This window comes from Malaclemys terrapin, chromosome 8 (assembly GCF_027887155.1).
Source record: "Malaclemys terrapin pileata isolate rMalTer1 chromosome 8, rMalTer1.hap1, whole genome shotgun sequence".
NCBI classification, from domain to species: domain Eukaryota; kingdom Metazoa; phylum Chordata; order Testudines; family Emydidae; genus Malaclemys; species Malaclemys terrapin.
Window position 1 is genome coordinate 39,154,943 of NC_071512.1, and position 16,865 is coordinate 39,171,807.

The window sequence follows — 16,865 nt, forward strand, 5'->3', positions numbered from 1 at the left end:
GGTGCACATGCATGTGCTGTGTGTATGTGTACGGTACATGGGGGTGCACATGCATGTGCTGGGTGTATGTGTGCGGTACAGGGGGCGCACATGCTTGCTGTCTCTTGGCAGAGTGCTGTTTCTGTGCCGGGGCATGTGCGTGTGTGTGAGGGCAGAGGAGCCACGCAGCACTGTGGCTGGGAGGCGGGAGGGGTGGAGGATACTGCCTGGTTGACAGGGATCCAAAGAGTAAGTGACAGGAGGCTGGGGAGGTAAAGGAAGTCACACAATTATCCCTCTCCTACACGTGGAGCCAGTGCGCTCAGAGCGTGGTCATTAATAGACTGTCATAGCCCACACTGACAGAGCAGGATTGGCTGCTGACACTGATAGGCAGGAAAAGATGAGCTGTCTTGCTCAGGTCTCAGAGTAACGGATATTGAAGGCAACAGCCAAGGAACATGTCAGGAGTCTGCACCTTCAAACACCACGGCCTACACGGCACAGTGTGCCCTGCGCCTCGCTGCCCCCCCGCCCCGTGTTCCTGCCTCTGCCATGAGCTCCTGCCTCGTGCCAGCTGCAGGGCCAGCACCCTAGCCTTGAGCCAGGACAAGGGGCACCTCTCCGCTCCCCATTGCTGTGCAATGAGCCCTGGGCCAACTGCGAGGATGCAGCCTCCCAGGAGAGCACCAGCAGAGGGGCCTGCCCAGCCAAAGGGCTGCAGCGGCCAGTGGTCTAAGTGCTTCTTGGGCAGCCGCTCCAAGCGGCTGTTATGGGGGGCTCGGCGCCAGCGCCGTGTGCTGGCAGAGCAGCTGGGCACACAGAGAGCAGGGTGGGGGAGTGTCTTGGGAAATGCAGTGCCCAGTAGCCCTATGGATAGCCTGGACCCTGTCCACCACCGAACTGCAAAGCTGGGCCACCTGAGCCTATAGGCAGCCAGGACAGCTCCCTGGGACGAGCAGCTTTGCCCCCACTCCCACCTACCTGAATATCCTGGTGAATGAGTTCCCTACCCCCGCTCCTGCCCCCCAATCTCTGAAAGAGCGAGTTCCCTGCCCCTCCTCCCACCCCCCCCCGAATCATCTATTGAACAAATTCCCTGCCCTGGCCCCCCAAATCTCCCAGTGATCAAGTCCCCTGCCCCCGCTCCCACCCCCAAAATCTCCCAGCATGTGAGTTCCCTTGCCCCTCTCAGGCCCCCCAATATCCCAGTGATCAAGTTCCCTGCTTCCACTCCCACCCACCCCCGAATCTCCTATTGAGCGAATGCCCTGCCCTCGCCCCCCGAAACTTCCAGTGATCAAGTTCCCTGCGCCTGCTCCACATCCTCGAATCTCCCAGTGATTAAGTTTCCTGGCCCTGCTCCCACCCTGCCAATCTTCTGCCCCCACAATCTCCCAGTGATCGAGTTCCCTGCCCACACTCCCACTCCCCCAAATCTCCTATTGAGCGGATTCCCTGACCTTGCCCCCCGAATCTCCCAGTGATCAAGTTCTCTGCCCCCTCGCCCGCCCCCCAAATCTCCTAGCAAGCGAGTTCCCTGCTCCCACTCCTGACCCCCAATCTCCCAGCGAGCGAGTTCATTGCCCTCGCACTGCTTCCCCCAATCTCCCAGCGAATGAATTCCGTGCCCCCGCTCCCACCCCCGCAATGTCCCAGAAAGACAATTCCCTGCCCTCACTCCTACCTCCCTGAATCTCCCAGCGAGGGAGTTCCCTGTTCCCCCCCGCCCCCTGAATATCCCAATAATCTAGTTCCCTGCCCCCACTCCCACCCACCAAATCTCCCAGCGAGTGAGTTCCCTCCCCCGCTCCAATCTCCCAGTGAGCGAGTTCCGTGCCCACACTCCCACCCACCGAATCTGCCAGGGATTGAGTTCTGTGCCTCCACTCCACCCCCGAATCTCCCAGGGAGAGAGTTCCCTGCCCCCTCTTCCGCCCTGCATCTCCCAGCGAGAGAGTTCCCTGCCCCCGCTCCCTCCCACTTGAATCTCCCAGTGAGCGAGTTCCGTGCCACCACTCCCACCCACCGAATCTGCCAGGGATTGAGTTCTGTGCCTCCACTCCACCCCCGAATCTCCCAGCAAGCGAGTTCCCTGCCCCTACTCCCGCCCCCCAATCTCCCAGTGAGCCAATTCCCTGTCGTTGCTCTCGGACCCCGAATCTCCCAGTGATCAAGTTCCCTGCCCCCACTCCCGCCCCCCAAATCTCCCAGTGAGTGAGTTCCCTGCCCCTACTCCCACCCCCCGAATCTCCCAGTGAGACAACTTTCTGTTCCCACTCCCATCCCCCAATCTCCCGACAAGGTAGTTCTCTGCCCCTGCTCCCTCCCCCACAAATCACCCAGTGAGCGAGATCTCTGCCCCCACTCCTGCCCCACCAATCTCCCAGTGAATGAGTTCCCTGCCCCCACTCCCACCCCCCCAATCTCTCAGTGAGCGAGATCAATGGCCCTGCTCCCGTTCCCCCAAATCTCCTGGTGAGGGAGTTCCCTGTCCCCGGTCCTGCTCCCCCGAATCTCACAGCCAGCGAGTTCCCTACCCTTGAACCCCGAATCTCCCAGTGATAAAGTTCCCTGCCCCTGCTCCCGCCCCCCAATCTCCCAGCAAGGTAGTTCCCTGCCCCTGCTCCCTCCCCCCCCGAATCTCCCAGTGAGCGAGTTCTCTGCCTCCACTCCCGGCCCCCGACTTTCCAGTGAGCGAGTTCCCTTCTCCCGCTCCTGCCCCCCAATCTCCCAGTGATCAAATTCCTTACCCCTGCTCCCACCCCCCGAATCTCCCAGTGAGCAAATTCCCTGCCTCCACTGCCACCTCCCTGAATCTCCCAGCGAGCAAGGTTCTGGCTGGATGTTCATGGAAAGGGGATTCTGGCCCCTCCTGGAAGGTCTCTATGGAAAGCTGCTGAACTCACTAGCAAGGCCTCACACCCGAAGCCAGACCCTCGGTCATGCCCCCAGGCCAGGCACAGAGCACATTCCATGTGGGCTAAGCAAGTCGTCATCACAGCTCCTGGGCAGATGACCACGAGCAGCAGGAGCAGCCTGTGAGGAAGCCACGCAGCAGAAGCTGTTCCAAGATTGTCCTCGGCTGTTCCTGCAACAGCCCAGCTGGGAACAGGCCCCTCCCAGGACAAGGGCTGCTACACACCACCTGCCTCTGCACTCGGGTGCACATTGCCGAGTCCTGCTTCTCATTACCTTGCCACACCCCTGCTCCCCTGAGCACCCTCCCAGCTGGGGCAGCAGCGTCTGGGTCTGGCATGTTGAGGGGCATCTGGAGCCACATTACCAACAGCTAGATTTACTGCACAGTGTGATGGCTTGGGAATGTCTGGGGGTCTCCCAGAGCAGCCCCTGCCAACTCCGGTGGTACCATTCAGAGGGCTGGGTTTTCGGACTAAGGAGCCAGCTGCAGCAGCACTGCGCATCCACAGCAAGCTCAGCATGCCCTGGAGCCAGAGCAGCCTTAGCCAGCAGGCACAGAGATCCACTGCCATTCACCCTGTCACCAGGCACCCCATGCTTCCCACAGGGCCTGCCAGGCCTCTGGCTCCCCCAGGAAGTGTCACCCCTCAGGGCTGGCTGGAGACACTCCTGGCTCTGGTGCCTTCAGGGAGCAGGTGGCTTTTGCCAGCTGGGCTGGAGCTGAGCCAGGACTGCCCTGAGTAGCTGTGACCAACACACTTTGGGGTCCTGAGAGATGGGGGGCAGCTTTAAAGGGCAGGGTAATGACTGTGAGGCAAATGAGGAGCTGCAGACCCCAGGAAACCCTAACCCTGGGATCAGCCCTGGGGTGTCAGAGACACAGGAGAAGGCCATGAGTCTGTGTGGGCGAGAGGTGGCCTGCTCTGCCTGAGTCTGGGAGAGAAACGCTGCCAGGGAAGGGGTGGGGGGAGCTGGCAGGAACAAGCTGGCAGAGATGCTTCAGGCACAGCAAGCAGGCTGCATGCTGGCCTGTTCTGGGCGCCGCCATCAAGGGAATGGCCTAGTCCAGGTCAGCTGTAGCTGTTTGTATCAGAAGGCAAGGAGGAGCCGGAAGGTGGCCAAGGAGTCCTCACCACAGAGACAGAGATGGGGCAGCTCCAGGAAGTGCAGGAAGTGGTGAGGAGCTGATGGCATCTTCCAGGATGTCATGGACTCACAGGTCCCTGGGGGGAACCCCCTTCAATGTGACAGCCCTTCTCGGGGGTCCACTGTCTCTTGGGGCTTAAGCCCCTCCATCTCCTGTAACCGCACCTCTCTGAGCCTTCGCACGCCTGTCTCTCGCCGTGGGCCCCCTCAGGGAGTCCACTCGCTCTGGACCCCCGGGGCCTCCACTCCCAGAGGGAATAATGCAACCCTGTTCTCTAGACCGGAGCGACGCTCAGCCAGCGTAAAACAGGAGGTTTTTATTGAGCGTCTGAACCCAGCATAGGAAACTCTCAGGGCCCTCAGGCCTGGCCTCCCTCAGCACCGTATATCTAGGTCTCTCCTGCATCCAGGTGGGTTCTGCCTGCTCTCTCTCTCCAGTCCAGAGACCCTGTGCTTTCCAGCTGGGCATCCGATATCACTTCCCCCAAGCACCGCCTCTGTCCATTGTCTTCTATCCATGTAAACAGGGTTGCCTGGGGCCTCCTCTCCTCTCAGCTGTCCTCTGTCCCTCTCTGGCTGGAACCGGCTGGTCAGGTCACCGGGGTCCTCTCTTCACAGCCCATTGTCCTCCCACTGGCCAGAACTGGCTCTGACTCTCGAGCTGGGCCTCCTGGTCACCAGGTCACCAGTTGCTGGGATAGCCATTCTCCAGGCCATTGGCTGGGGATCACCAATCCTCTGTAACAACAAACTCTCTCTCCAATCACCTCATTAAACCAGTAACACCCAGGGAAACTGCGTCCCACCCCCTCTGTATGCAAACCATTGAAAACACCAAGAAAAAAACAAAGAAAACCCTCCACTTTGTCATATTGGGTTCTACGGGGCAAGTGTGACGTAGCCATGGGCACCGACCACCCTCTGCAGTGTCCTGTGCTGATGACAACTCCCTAGCACAGTGAGGAGCCCTGGGGTGGGCAGTGCTGTCCGACTTGCCCTGCTCCTGGGCTATATCCCCGTGGGTGCCGGGCTGCGCGAAGCAAGCAGACAGTCAGCTAGCATGCCAGGTGCGGGAATGACAGCTGGGGGCATCCCCACAGTGCAGGCTCACTGACCAGGTATCCTGACTGGGAGTCTGGCCCTGTTCCCTGTGAAAACCAAGAAAGCCCAGGGCAAAGACACTGCAACCAGGGGCAGGCTGGGGCAAAGGCTTGGGCTGGATTTGACCAGTGCTGGGAAGGAGAGACCCTGGGGAACCTGCTTCCAGCTCCAGCTCTGGTTACTGGGGCACCCTGGCACCCTGGGCATCCATGCAGCATGTAACACTGCTCCGACAGCCCGGCCTGCTTCAAGCACTGGGGAGCAGGCCCAGCTTTGGTCACTGCACCATGAGGAGGAGATGGCTGAGGCTGAAGGAGTGGCGAACAGCAGAGGCTAACAGCGGGAGTTTGCCTGGGAGCTGTCTGAGAGGAGGTACGCCAAGTGCTGCATTAGGGGGGCTGTGTTGGTGGGCCTTGAGTGGGCCTGACTGGTATATAAGGGCAGTCAGCAGCGAACCAGCTGAGTGGTGAACAGCAGAGGCTAACAGCGGGAGTTTGCCTGGGAGCTGTCCGAGAGGAGGTACGCTAAGTGCTGCATTAGGGGGGCTGTGTTGGTGAGTATCTGAGTGTCTGCTGCTGGGACAGTTGGTCAGTTTGACCGTGTGCTTGATTGCTTGCTTGTTTGTTTGAAAAGTGTGACTTGGGAGTGCTTTGTTCCAGGTGGGCCTTGAGTGGGCCTGACTGGTATATAAGGGCAGTCAGCAGCGAACCAGCTGAGCAGCGAACAGCAGAGGCCAACAGCGGGAGTTTCCCTGGGAGCTCGCTTGGGGAGAGCGCACTGAGGCTTTCATCTGCAGGTTTCTCTGAGTAGTTCCTGCAACAGTTGAGGAAGTTCTTAAGAGGACGGTGATATGGAAGGTGAGCGATCAGATGTTGTAACCTGCACAGGCTGTGCCATGTTTGTCTTTCTTCCACAGGACAGAAGCGACTTTTGTAGATCAATCTCTGATAATTTTCATATAACTTTACATTGTGCCTCTTCATATAACCTTGTGGTGGGTCTACCCACGTGTGACCTCTGTTTTCATGGAACTTTGTATCAAAGCCTCATTTAGAAACTTTGCATTGCCCTTGGTATAATATTATAGCCCCTAAGGATAGAATAAGATAGAAGAAAAATTTCTGTTTGCTAGCAGTAGAACAAGAGCTCTCCCCCCCCCCCCACTCTTAATCAATTGCCCTGTTGAATGAATGAGGTGTGGATGAGCAAGGCATGAAAGGCAGCACCTCCAGACAGCCTCAACCCTTGGAGAGGGGCTGGGAGCCAGACCCAAGGACAATAAAACGTGTCAAGTGGGCTCATTAAAGACAAGCAGACATACTGACGGCCTCGGGGGTTAGAAGCAAGCACCTTCTTTTGGAAACACCCTCTTTGCAGCATTGGAACAACACTCAAAAGAAAGCAGCACAAAGGACCAATGGACACAGACACAAAGTTTGAATCTGGTATAGATTTGCATAAGAGGAAAGCTGCTATAAAAGTAAGGTGTCTTGCACAGGACCCCGGGTCTCGTCTTGTCAACATGGGAGCATCGATCCGGATCGGCAGAAGCCCGGCTCCACCCCCTCCCCCATCTAACTCACCTGGCCAGTGAAGTTAAGGGGAGCAACTAATTGGTAACAACAAGACGGAATGGGTTTGTGTGTGTGTGTGTGTGTGTGTGAGCGTAAGTGTAATATATTATATGCATATAATACAGTGTTAATGAATACATGTATCACTAATAAATGTGGCGTTTTGTCTTATTCCCCCTGAAAAGATCCTGTGCAGTACTTTAAGTACAACACTTTGTCTGTACAAAGTGCAAGCTGGTCTCCATATTGGAAGAGAAGGTTCGAGGGCTGGAGAAATGAGTATTGACTCTGCGTTGCATAAGGGAAAATGAAGATTTCCTGGACAGACGTCAGGAGATGCTTCTACGGCCACAATGTTCTGAAGATTCAGAGCAGGCGCAGCAGGGACAGAAGGATTGTGAAGAGGTTTGGCAGCATGTGACCTCCAGAAGGAGAAAGAGGAGTGTCCATGCACCAGCAATGGAGATACAGGTGAGCAATCGTTTCCATGTTCTCTCTACAGGTACTAATGCGGAGAGTGGACTAGATGACCCATCTGAGGGAAGGGAGCAGAAGGAGACTCCACCGATTGGAAGGCAAAAGATGCACTGTCCTAGGGATGGGGGTTCCACAACCACCACTCCCAAGAGGAGGAGGAGGGTGGTGGTGGTTGGGGACTCCCTCCTCAGGGGCACTGAGTCATCTATCTGCCGCCCCGACCGGGACAACCGAGAGGTCTGCTGCTTGCCAGGAGCTAGGATACACGATGTGACGGAGAGACTGCCAAGACTCATCAAGCCCTCAGATCGCTACCCCTTCCTGCTTCTCCACATGGGCACCAATGATACTGCCAAGAATGACCTTGAGCAGATCACTGCAGACTACGTGGCTCTGGGAAGAAGGATAAAGGAGTTTGAGGCGCAAGTGGTGTTCTCGTCCATCCTCCCTGTGCAAGGAAAAGGCCGGGGTAGAGACCGTCGAATCGTGGAAGTCAACGAATGGCTACAGAGGTGGTGTTGGAGAGAAGGCTTTGGATTCTTCGACCATGGGATGGTGTTCCAAGAAGGAGGAGTGCTAGGCAGAGACGGGCTCCACCTAACGAAGAGAGGGAAGAGCATTTTCACCAGCAGGCTGGCTAACCTAGTGAGGAGGGCTTTAAACTAGGTTCACCGGGGGAAGGAGACCAAAGCCCTGAGGTAAGTGGGGAAATGGGATCCTGGGAGGAAGCACAAGCAGGAGAGCGCAAGAGGGGAGGACTCCTGTCTCATGCTGAGAAAGAGGGACGATCGATGAGTTATCTTAAGTGCCTATACACAAATGCAAGAAGCCTGGGAAACAAGCAGGGAGAACTGGAAGTCCTGGCACAGTCAGGGAACTATGATGCGATTGGAATAACAGAGACTTGGTGGATAACTCACATGACTGGAGTACTGTCATGGATGGATATAAACTGTTCAGGAAGGACAGGCAGGGCAGAAAAGGTGGGGGAGTTGCGTTGTATGTAAGAGAGGAGTATGACTGCTCAGAGCTCTGGTATGAAACTGCAGAAAAACCTGAGAGTCTCTGGATAAAGTTGAGAAGTGTGAGCAACAAGGGTGATGTCGTGGTTGGAGTCTGCTATAGACCACCAGACCAGGGGGATGAGGTGGACGAGGTTTTCTTCTGGCAACTAGCAGAAGTTGCTAGATCGCAGGCCCTGGTTCTCATGGGAGACTTTAATCACCCTGATATCTGCTGGGAGAGCAATACAGCAGTGCACAGACAATCCAGGAAGTTTTTGGAAAGTGTAGGGGGCAATTTCCTGGTGCAAGTGCTGGAGGCACCAACTAGGGGCAGAGCTTTTCTTGACCTGCTGCTCACAAACAGGGAAGAATTAGTAGGGGAAGCAAAAGTGGATGGGAACCTGGGAGGCAGTGACCATGAGATGGTCGAGTTCAGGATCCTAACACAAGGAAGAAAGGAGAGCAGCAGAATACGGACCCTGGACTTCAGAAAAGCAGACTTTGACTCCCTCAGGGAACAGATGGTCAGGATCCCCTGGGAGAATAACATGAAGGGCAAAGGGATCCAGGAGAGCTGGCTGTATTTTAAAGAATCCTTATTGCAGTTGCAGGAACAAACCATCCCGATGTGTAGAAAGAATAATAAATATGGCAGGCGACCAGCTTGGCTAAACAGTGAAATCCTTGCTGATCTTAAACGCAAAAAAGAAGCTTACAAGAAGTGGAAGATTGGACAAATGACCAGGGAGGAGTATAAAAATATTGCTCAGGCATGCAGGAGTGAAATCAGGGAGGCCAAATCACACTTGGAGTTGCAGTTAGCAAGAGATGTTAAGAGTAACAAGAAGGGTTTCTTCAGGTATGTTAGCAACAAGAAGAAAATCAAGGAAAGTGTGGGTCCCTTACTGAATAAGGGGGGCAACCTAGTGACCGAGGATGTGGAAAAAGCTAATGTACTCAATGATTTTTTGCCTCTGTCTTCACGAACAAGGTCAGCTCACAGATTGCTGCACTGGGCAGTACAGCATGGGGAGAAGGTGACCAGCCCTCTGTGGAGAAAGAAGTGGTTCGGTTTAGATTATTTAGATTATTTAGATAAACTGGACGAGCACAAGTCCATGGGGCCGGATGCGCTGCATCTGAGGGTGCTAAAGGAGTTGGCGGGTGAGATTGCAGAGCCATTAGCCATTATTTTTGAAAACTCATGGCGATCGGGGGAGGTCCCAGATGACTGGAAAAAGGCTAATGTAGTGCCCATCTTTAAAAAAGGGAAGAAGGAGGATCCAGGCCAGTCAGCCTCACCTCAGTCCCTGGAAAAATCATGGAGCAGGTCCTCAAGGAATCAATTATGAAACATTTAGAGGAGAGGAAAGCTGAAATCAGGAACAGTCAGCATGGATTCACGAAGGGGAAGTCGTGCCTGACTAACCTAATTGCCTTCTATGATGAGATAACTGGCTCTGTGGATGAGGGGAAAGCATGGATGTGTTATTCCTTGACTTTAGCAAAGCTTTTGATACGGTCTCCCACAGTATTCTTGCCGCCAAGTTAAAGAAGTATGGGCTGGATGAATGGACTGTAAGGTGGATAGAAAGCTGGCTAGATCGTCGGGCTCAACGGGTAGTGATCAATGGCTCCATGTCTAGTTGGCAGCTGGTTTCAAGCGGAGTGCCCCAAGGGTCGGTCCTGGGGCCGGTTTTGTTTAATATCTTTATTAATGATCTGGAGGATGGTGTGGACTGCACTCTCAGCAAGTTTGCAGATGACACTAAACTAGGAGGCGTGGTAGATACACTAGAGGGTAGGGATCGGATACAGAGGGACCTAGACAAATTAGAGGATTGGGCCAAAAAAAACCTGATGAGGTTCATGTGACGAAGTGGGACTGTTCTTAATGTTTCCTCTGAATACTGTGTGAGTGCCTCAGTTTCCCCTATGCATTTCTTAAGTCTCTAGGTGGTGGGGAAAGGCCAGTGTGCATAAATCACTGACACTCTGTCTCCCTGGCAACAAATGGCCAGGGCCCCTTACCCCCTGCAAGGAAATAGCTAAAGGTGAACAAAGAGATCAGGTGACCTCCTGACCCAGGAAAGAGACAAAGCCGAGAGAAGGAGGGACTGGAGGGGGTTTTGAGAGTTGAAGCTACCTGGGGACTAGGAGTGAGAGCAGGCGTGGTTGTCTGGCTCTCTGAACCCCAGAATGGACCCGGCCGAGAGGTCCCGTTCGCCGCTGTAGCTACGAACTCTGTTTTAGACCCTGTTCCTGTCATCTAATAAACCTCTGTTTTACTGGCTGGCTGAGAGTCACGTCTGACTGCGAAGTGGGGGTGCAGAACCCTTTGGCTTCCCCAGGACCCCGCCTGGGCGGACTCGCTGTGGGAAGCGCACGGAGGGGCATATGCTGAATGCTCCCAGGAGAGACCCAGGAGGTGAAGCCGTGTGAGCTTCTTGCCCTGAAGACAGTCTGCTCCGAGGGAGAGGAGGCTCCCCAAAGTCCTGACTGGCTTTGTGGGGAGCAGTTCCAGAGCATTGCCCGGGGACTCCGTGACAGTTCAACAAGGACAAGTGCAGAGTCCTGCACTTAGGACGGAAGAATCCCATGCACTGCTACAGACTAGGGACCGAATGGCTAGGTAGCAGTTCTGCAGAAAAGGACCTAGGGGTCACAGTGGACGAGAAGCTGGATATGAGTCAACAATGTGCTCTTGTTGCCAAGAAGGCTAACGGCATTTTGGGCTGTATAAGTAGGGACATTGCCAGCAGATCGAGGAACGTGATCGTTCCCCTTTATTCGACATTGGTGAGGCCTCATCTGGAATACTGTGTCCAGTTTTGGGCCCCACACTACAAGAAGGATGTGGAAAAATTGGAAAGAATCCAATGGAGGGCAACAAAAATGATTAGGGGTCTGGAGCACATGACTTATGAGGAGAGGCTAAGGGAACTGGGATTGTTTAGTCTCCAGAAGAGAAGAATGAGGGGGGATTTGATAGCAGCCTTCAACTACCTGAAGGGGGGTTCCAAAGAGGATGGAGCTCGGCTGTTCTCAGTGGTGGCAGATGACAGAACAAGGAGCAATGGTCTCAAGTTGCAGTGGGGGAGGTCCAGGTTGGATATTAGGAAAAACTATTTCACTAGGAGGGTGGTGAAGCACTGGAATGCGTTACCTAGGGAGGTGGTGGAGTCTCCTTCCTTGGAGGTTTTTAAGGCCCGGCTTGACAAAGCCCTGGCTGGGATGATTTAGTTGGGAATTGGTCCTGCTTTGAGCAGGGGGTTGGACTAGATGACCTCTTGAGGTCCCTTCCAACCCTGATATTCTATGATTCTATTCTATGATTCTATGAAGGGTTGGCGGGGTTGGGGGGGGTCTCTCAGGATACGTCCCTGCTGGAGCTGCAGGTGTGATTTCCAGCGCAGGCAGACAGACCTGTGCTAGCTCACCCAAGATCACTCCAATCCCAGTAAGGGCTCTGGCCGGCGAACAGCCTTCAAACCCCAGCCGGCGATTCTATTGTGGGCACAAGATCATAACAGCTCTGGTTCAGAACCAGCACCCCTATAAAGAGGCCACGGCCTTCCCCAGGAAGGATTGGGCCCCCTTGGGCAGATGATCCTGGGCATTTGCTGGGCCAGAACTCAGGCCTTGCGGCAGTTTAAACTCAGGCTGCTTGTCCAAGAGTGCCGCCAGCCAGCAGTGGTGACTCGGGAAGTGTTACACCTGAGTGCATTTTGCTAATTGCCCCCCCCCACCCCCACTGCTTTCAGTCCCTGGCGGGCTGTGACCCCGTTTTCCCATGGCATTCCATACATGACATCCAATGAGAGCTCCCCAGGCCAGCCCAGGGATTGCCACATCTGTCCCAGCATGCAGAGCTGGTCCTCCAGACAGGGCGAGGATCGATGCCCCAGCACGACTGGGGCTGCCTACCTTGGGCGGGCACTGGCCTGGGCATCACTCACACATAGGTTGCAGTCCAAGGGAGGGGCAGGGAATATCTCAGGGAAAAGCCCCATGGAGCTGCCAGAGTGTGTGAGGGGCATAAGGGAACCCCCACCCCCTCCCTGACCAGCTGCCCTGGGGGATCCTCCCTGCACTGTGGGGGAGGGGAGGACTCCATTGCCCCAGTCCAGTTCTCCTGGTCCTGGTGCACCCCCGCTTCAGCCACAGGTCCTGCCCCCGGGGGGCCAGCAGAGAGGGGAAGAGGGGCTCTCCCTTCACCTAATGCCCCATGCAGACCTGCCGGGACATCCCTGCCGCTGCTTGTGGAGCCCGTGGGACAATATGGCTCTGTACATTGGAGCATGCTGGGCACTGAGAGCTTTGAAGGATAGGGCCACAAACCCCAAACAGGGCAAGTGCCTGTGAGGAGATGTAAGGTCTGCCTCCAAACAGCCAAAAAGCGATGGTATGGCCAGGCCTGATGGTGGGGAGGGGCTGGCTGTGTTTGCTTGCTCAGGCGTGTGTGAAGGTATGTGCATGGCTGCCTGTGTGTGAAGGGGGAGTGTGCAAATACGTGTGTGCACAAGCATTAGTGGTATGTGCATTGTGAGTTTTTGTATTGTGTGTGCATTCACTGTGTGTGCTGAGTGTGCATGTGTGTGTGTGTGTGTGAGACCCTCTATGGGGAAGCCCATAGAGGCTGTCACAGGGCCTATCCCAGAGTAGTCCTGCAGATTCCGGCGTGGTGGGGCTGGCCCCATTCTCCAAAGAGCCTGGCTATGCAAAGGATAAGGTTGGGGGGCAGGGGGCAGACAGTGAGTGAGGAGGGCAGGGGAATGAGTGAAGCTCAGTGGCAGACTGTGGAGGCAGCGGGTGGGGGGCAGCAAGGCTGTGTGTGGCATGGGGCTGGCGGGTGCTCTGCTCCCATTAGTGTGCTCAGCGAGCGGGGGACCGCGGCTCCCATCCACGTTCATTATTGTCAGGGCAGCTGGACAGTGGGCTCATTAAAGCTTTTCTGGAGGGAACAGTCAGCAAGCACTCAGCGCGTTCCCTGACATCTTCCAAAGGCAGCGCGGAGGAGCAGGGCCAGCGGCCCAGCTTTCTGCTGGCGCTGCCTTTTCCAGCTGATTAAAATCAATTCTAAGTGGATTCCCCGATGGCCCTCGGCAGCCCATCAGTCAGCCTGATGGCCTGTCGCTCAGCAGCAACTTTTCTCTGGCTGGCAAGGGAGCTGTGGATGAAGTCGTGAGTCATCCAGCCGGGTCGCGTGGGGAGCGGCTCTCTAGAACAGGTGGCAGGAAGGACCAGCGTGCTGGGGGTGGAGGGCAGCATGCCGGTGGCTCTTTCCCAGCAATGCCAGGCACATGGTGCCCTGAAGCGATGCTATGTGCTTTGCTCTGTGGTATCTTGCCCACTCTCTTGCTCCCCTGGCTTTGTGTGGCTCTGGGTGCTGGGGAATAGCCCACCGATCCTGTCAGCCAAACAGCGCTGAGCACTCCAAGCAAGGGCTGCTCCTCTGGCCTGTGGAGCCTGTACTGCGAGGGCTGAGCATGCCAGCTTGCAGCCATCCCTGGGGACTAGACAGGCCTGGGCAGGATGGACATTGCACATCCTGCCCAGACAGTCTGCAGGGCCCAAACGCACAGCAGCACTCTTGGCCAGCCAGGCACAATGGTCCAGATCCTTAAGGGCAGATATGTGCCTATTTCCCATTGGTTTCTATGGGAGTTAGGTGCCTAAATTCCTCTGAGGATCTGGGCCCTGGCCATGGGCAGGAGGGTGCTCTGCACAGCAGGGCATGCTGACACTGGGGCACTCGCTGTGAGCCGCTGACCTGGGGAAAGGGAGCCCTGGAAACCCACTGGAGAGAAATGGTCCTGGGGTCCCGAGCAGCGCCGCAGATGGCTCAGAAGTGAGGATTTGTTTCTGTTGAGCACTGCCTTGCCTGGCCTGGCCTGGCCTGCCTCATGGATTCACAAAGGTGCCTGCTCCCTCTCAGCCGCCCCAGCCCTTCCCCATGCAGTAGCCGCTCTCGGCTCCTCCGGAGAGAAACCAGGAGCTGGAGCTGCGTGCTCAGCGAACTCCAGCAGGACTTGGCAGCATTTGCTGGTGGTATCGCATGGCGCATATGGGCTGTTCTTATTATAGAGGGCTCTGCAGGGGAACAAGTGGACATCAACATCATGCCATTGCAGTATGGCAGCCTGACAATGCCCTCCCCCTCCCCATCCCTTTCCTGGGCCTTGCATTGCTAGAGAAGGCTCTTGGAAGAGGTGTTCATGCAGGAAACCAGATGAATTAATGGGCCATGCTGGCTAGGGAGGGCTGGTCAGGCTCCTGTCTCCCACAGTACAGGCTCCCATTGAGCCAGGCAGTGCCTGTTCTGGCACCATGTCAGGGTCATGTGGGACTTTAGCCATGAGGTAGGCTGTGGCACCCTCCCTCCCTTGGCATTTCTATCCCTGGGGAAGAGAACTTGCCCTCTGCTATTGGGGTTTATCTCGCGTTCAGCAAATGTGAGTGCGGCTAGCTCCCCACCTCGCCCGGCTCTGCACAGCAAGTAGCTTTGGAGTGGAGGGGACAGGAGGTCTCCTCTGAGCCAGCCTGTCTACACCCCCTCCCAGCCTCCTCTGCGGGAGCTGGTTCACATCCTGCCAACCCCTGGCACCAGCACCCGGGCGCTTTGCACCCTGCAGAGAGGGGACCTACTCCCAGCCCCCACAAAATGTGCCCAGACTTACCTGACCCTGTTGCCTGGGAGACGCCTGCTGGCCAGGCAGTTAGCCATGTGTGCCCATGCCCCCTTCCAGCACTCTAAGTGACCTGCAGGGCTCTCCCACCCAGAATCCACAGCCCTGGCTGGGCCTGCCCCTGCTTGCACACTCCCTGCTCCCCTGCCTGAGGGTGAAGTCAGTGCAGTGTCACCAACCCCAAATATTACAAAAATCACAAATCAGGCCCCTGAAAGCAAGTTTGGCTTAAAAACAGCACACCCGACTCTCCTCTGTGCCACTGGGGTTTGGAGTCCAAGGTCACACACCAGGTTGGTCTCCAGCTTTTCTCACAACTGTGTGGGCTAGCCACCTTTCTTTTTAACGCAACCTGAGGTTCTCCCAGATTCACATGACTCCAGCAGCTGGGGCTTTAACATCACCCATTATCACAGGACGCCTGATAATATCACAAGCGTTGGCAACACCCCCAGTGTGGTCGATTCCTGATTCGCCTGCCCCAGCTTATAACCATTATTAGTAATTATTCTGGTAGTCCCCACCATGGCTGGGCGCAGCCCACAGCCCTCAGAACACACTGCTTGGCCCACCATGCCAGCAGGAGCGTGCCCAGGCCTGGAGCAGCCATGTGCAGACAGGCAGCAGAGCCAAGAGGTGACTCACGGCTGGGGATTTCATTGTGCATATCCATGAGCGCACTGCAGGGGCAGCCATGGGGGTGGCTCAGAGAGGGCAGCCGGGGATCACCCACACACTCAGAGTTGCAGTCCAATGGCACCTGTTGTGGGCAGTGCTGGGCTCTGCATGGGACCTTCCAGAATGGAGCAGCGAGTCTGCCTGGGCCCGAGCTGAGTAGCAGCACCTCCCTGCCTGGCTCACACTGGAGACACCAGTAACCAGCAGCTCCGACCACCAGCTGTCTGTCAGCACCAGAACCAGCCCACCCCGACCCAGTGCACAGCCAGTGCCGCGCCCCAACACGCTTCGCTATTGCCATTATGAGTCCTGCCCCTGGAACGCCCGCTTGCTGCAGTCACTCCACCCCTGGAACCTGCTCTATTGCTCCTGGCTCCCCGGTCTGGCCTAGCTCGCTCTACGTAGCTCGCTTCCCTCTTGTTCCCTCATGTGTCTTTTGCCCACGCTCTTGAAGAGACTCACTTCTAATCTGCTTGTTAACCTATCAGTTCATCTAAAACCAATATGTGTCTGACTGCTGGAGATAATTAACTGATCAATTAGATAGAAGGGCCGCGTGGCGCTCCCGGTAGCGAGCGCTTCAATCACACCGTCCCTGTGCACACGCAGCAGAGAGACTCCAGTACCCAGCCAGCGCCACATGGCACCCCCAGCACACAGCACACACAGAGCGCGTACAGCACAATGGCACACAGCGCACATACAGCACACAGTGCGCATACAGCACACACAGAGTGCGCATACAACACAGAGCGTGCACTGTGCACACAGCACACAGAGCGCACACAGCACGCAGCATGCAGAGCGTGTACAGCACACAGAGCACACAGCACGCGCAGTGCACATATACAGCACATGTACAGCACACAGAGCACAGCACACAACATCCCTCAGACACAGCGCGATGTCTCCGTCACTTGACACTGGGGAAGCAAGTATCTAGCTTGGCAGGCCAATAAAGTCTCATTAAATTTAACTGAACAGACACACCCCGACAGAGATATAGACATACCCAGAATGATACACACAGACACACCCTGACAGAGACACACACCCAGGGTGACACACACACAGACACACCCTTAGTGGCACACAGACACACCCAGAGTGGCACACAGATACACACACATGGAGTGGCACACGGACACACTCTGATGGAGTTAGCCAGCCATGCTTTGTGCACACAGCCTGGGGTGTCTCTGTGCTCGGGGCTCAGCACCAGGCAGTGGGGGTGGGGGGACTGGAGGGGAGCTCTCCTTGGAGCCTAACTCAGCCAAGCTCAGAAGTTGGCTGAA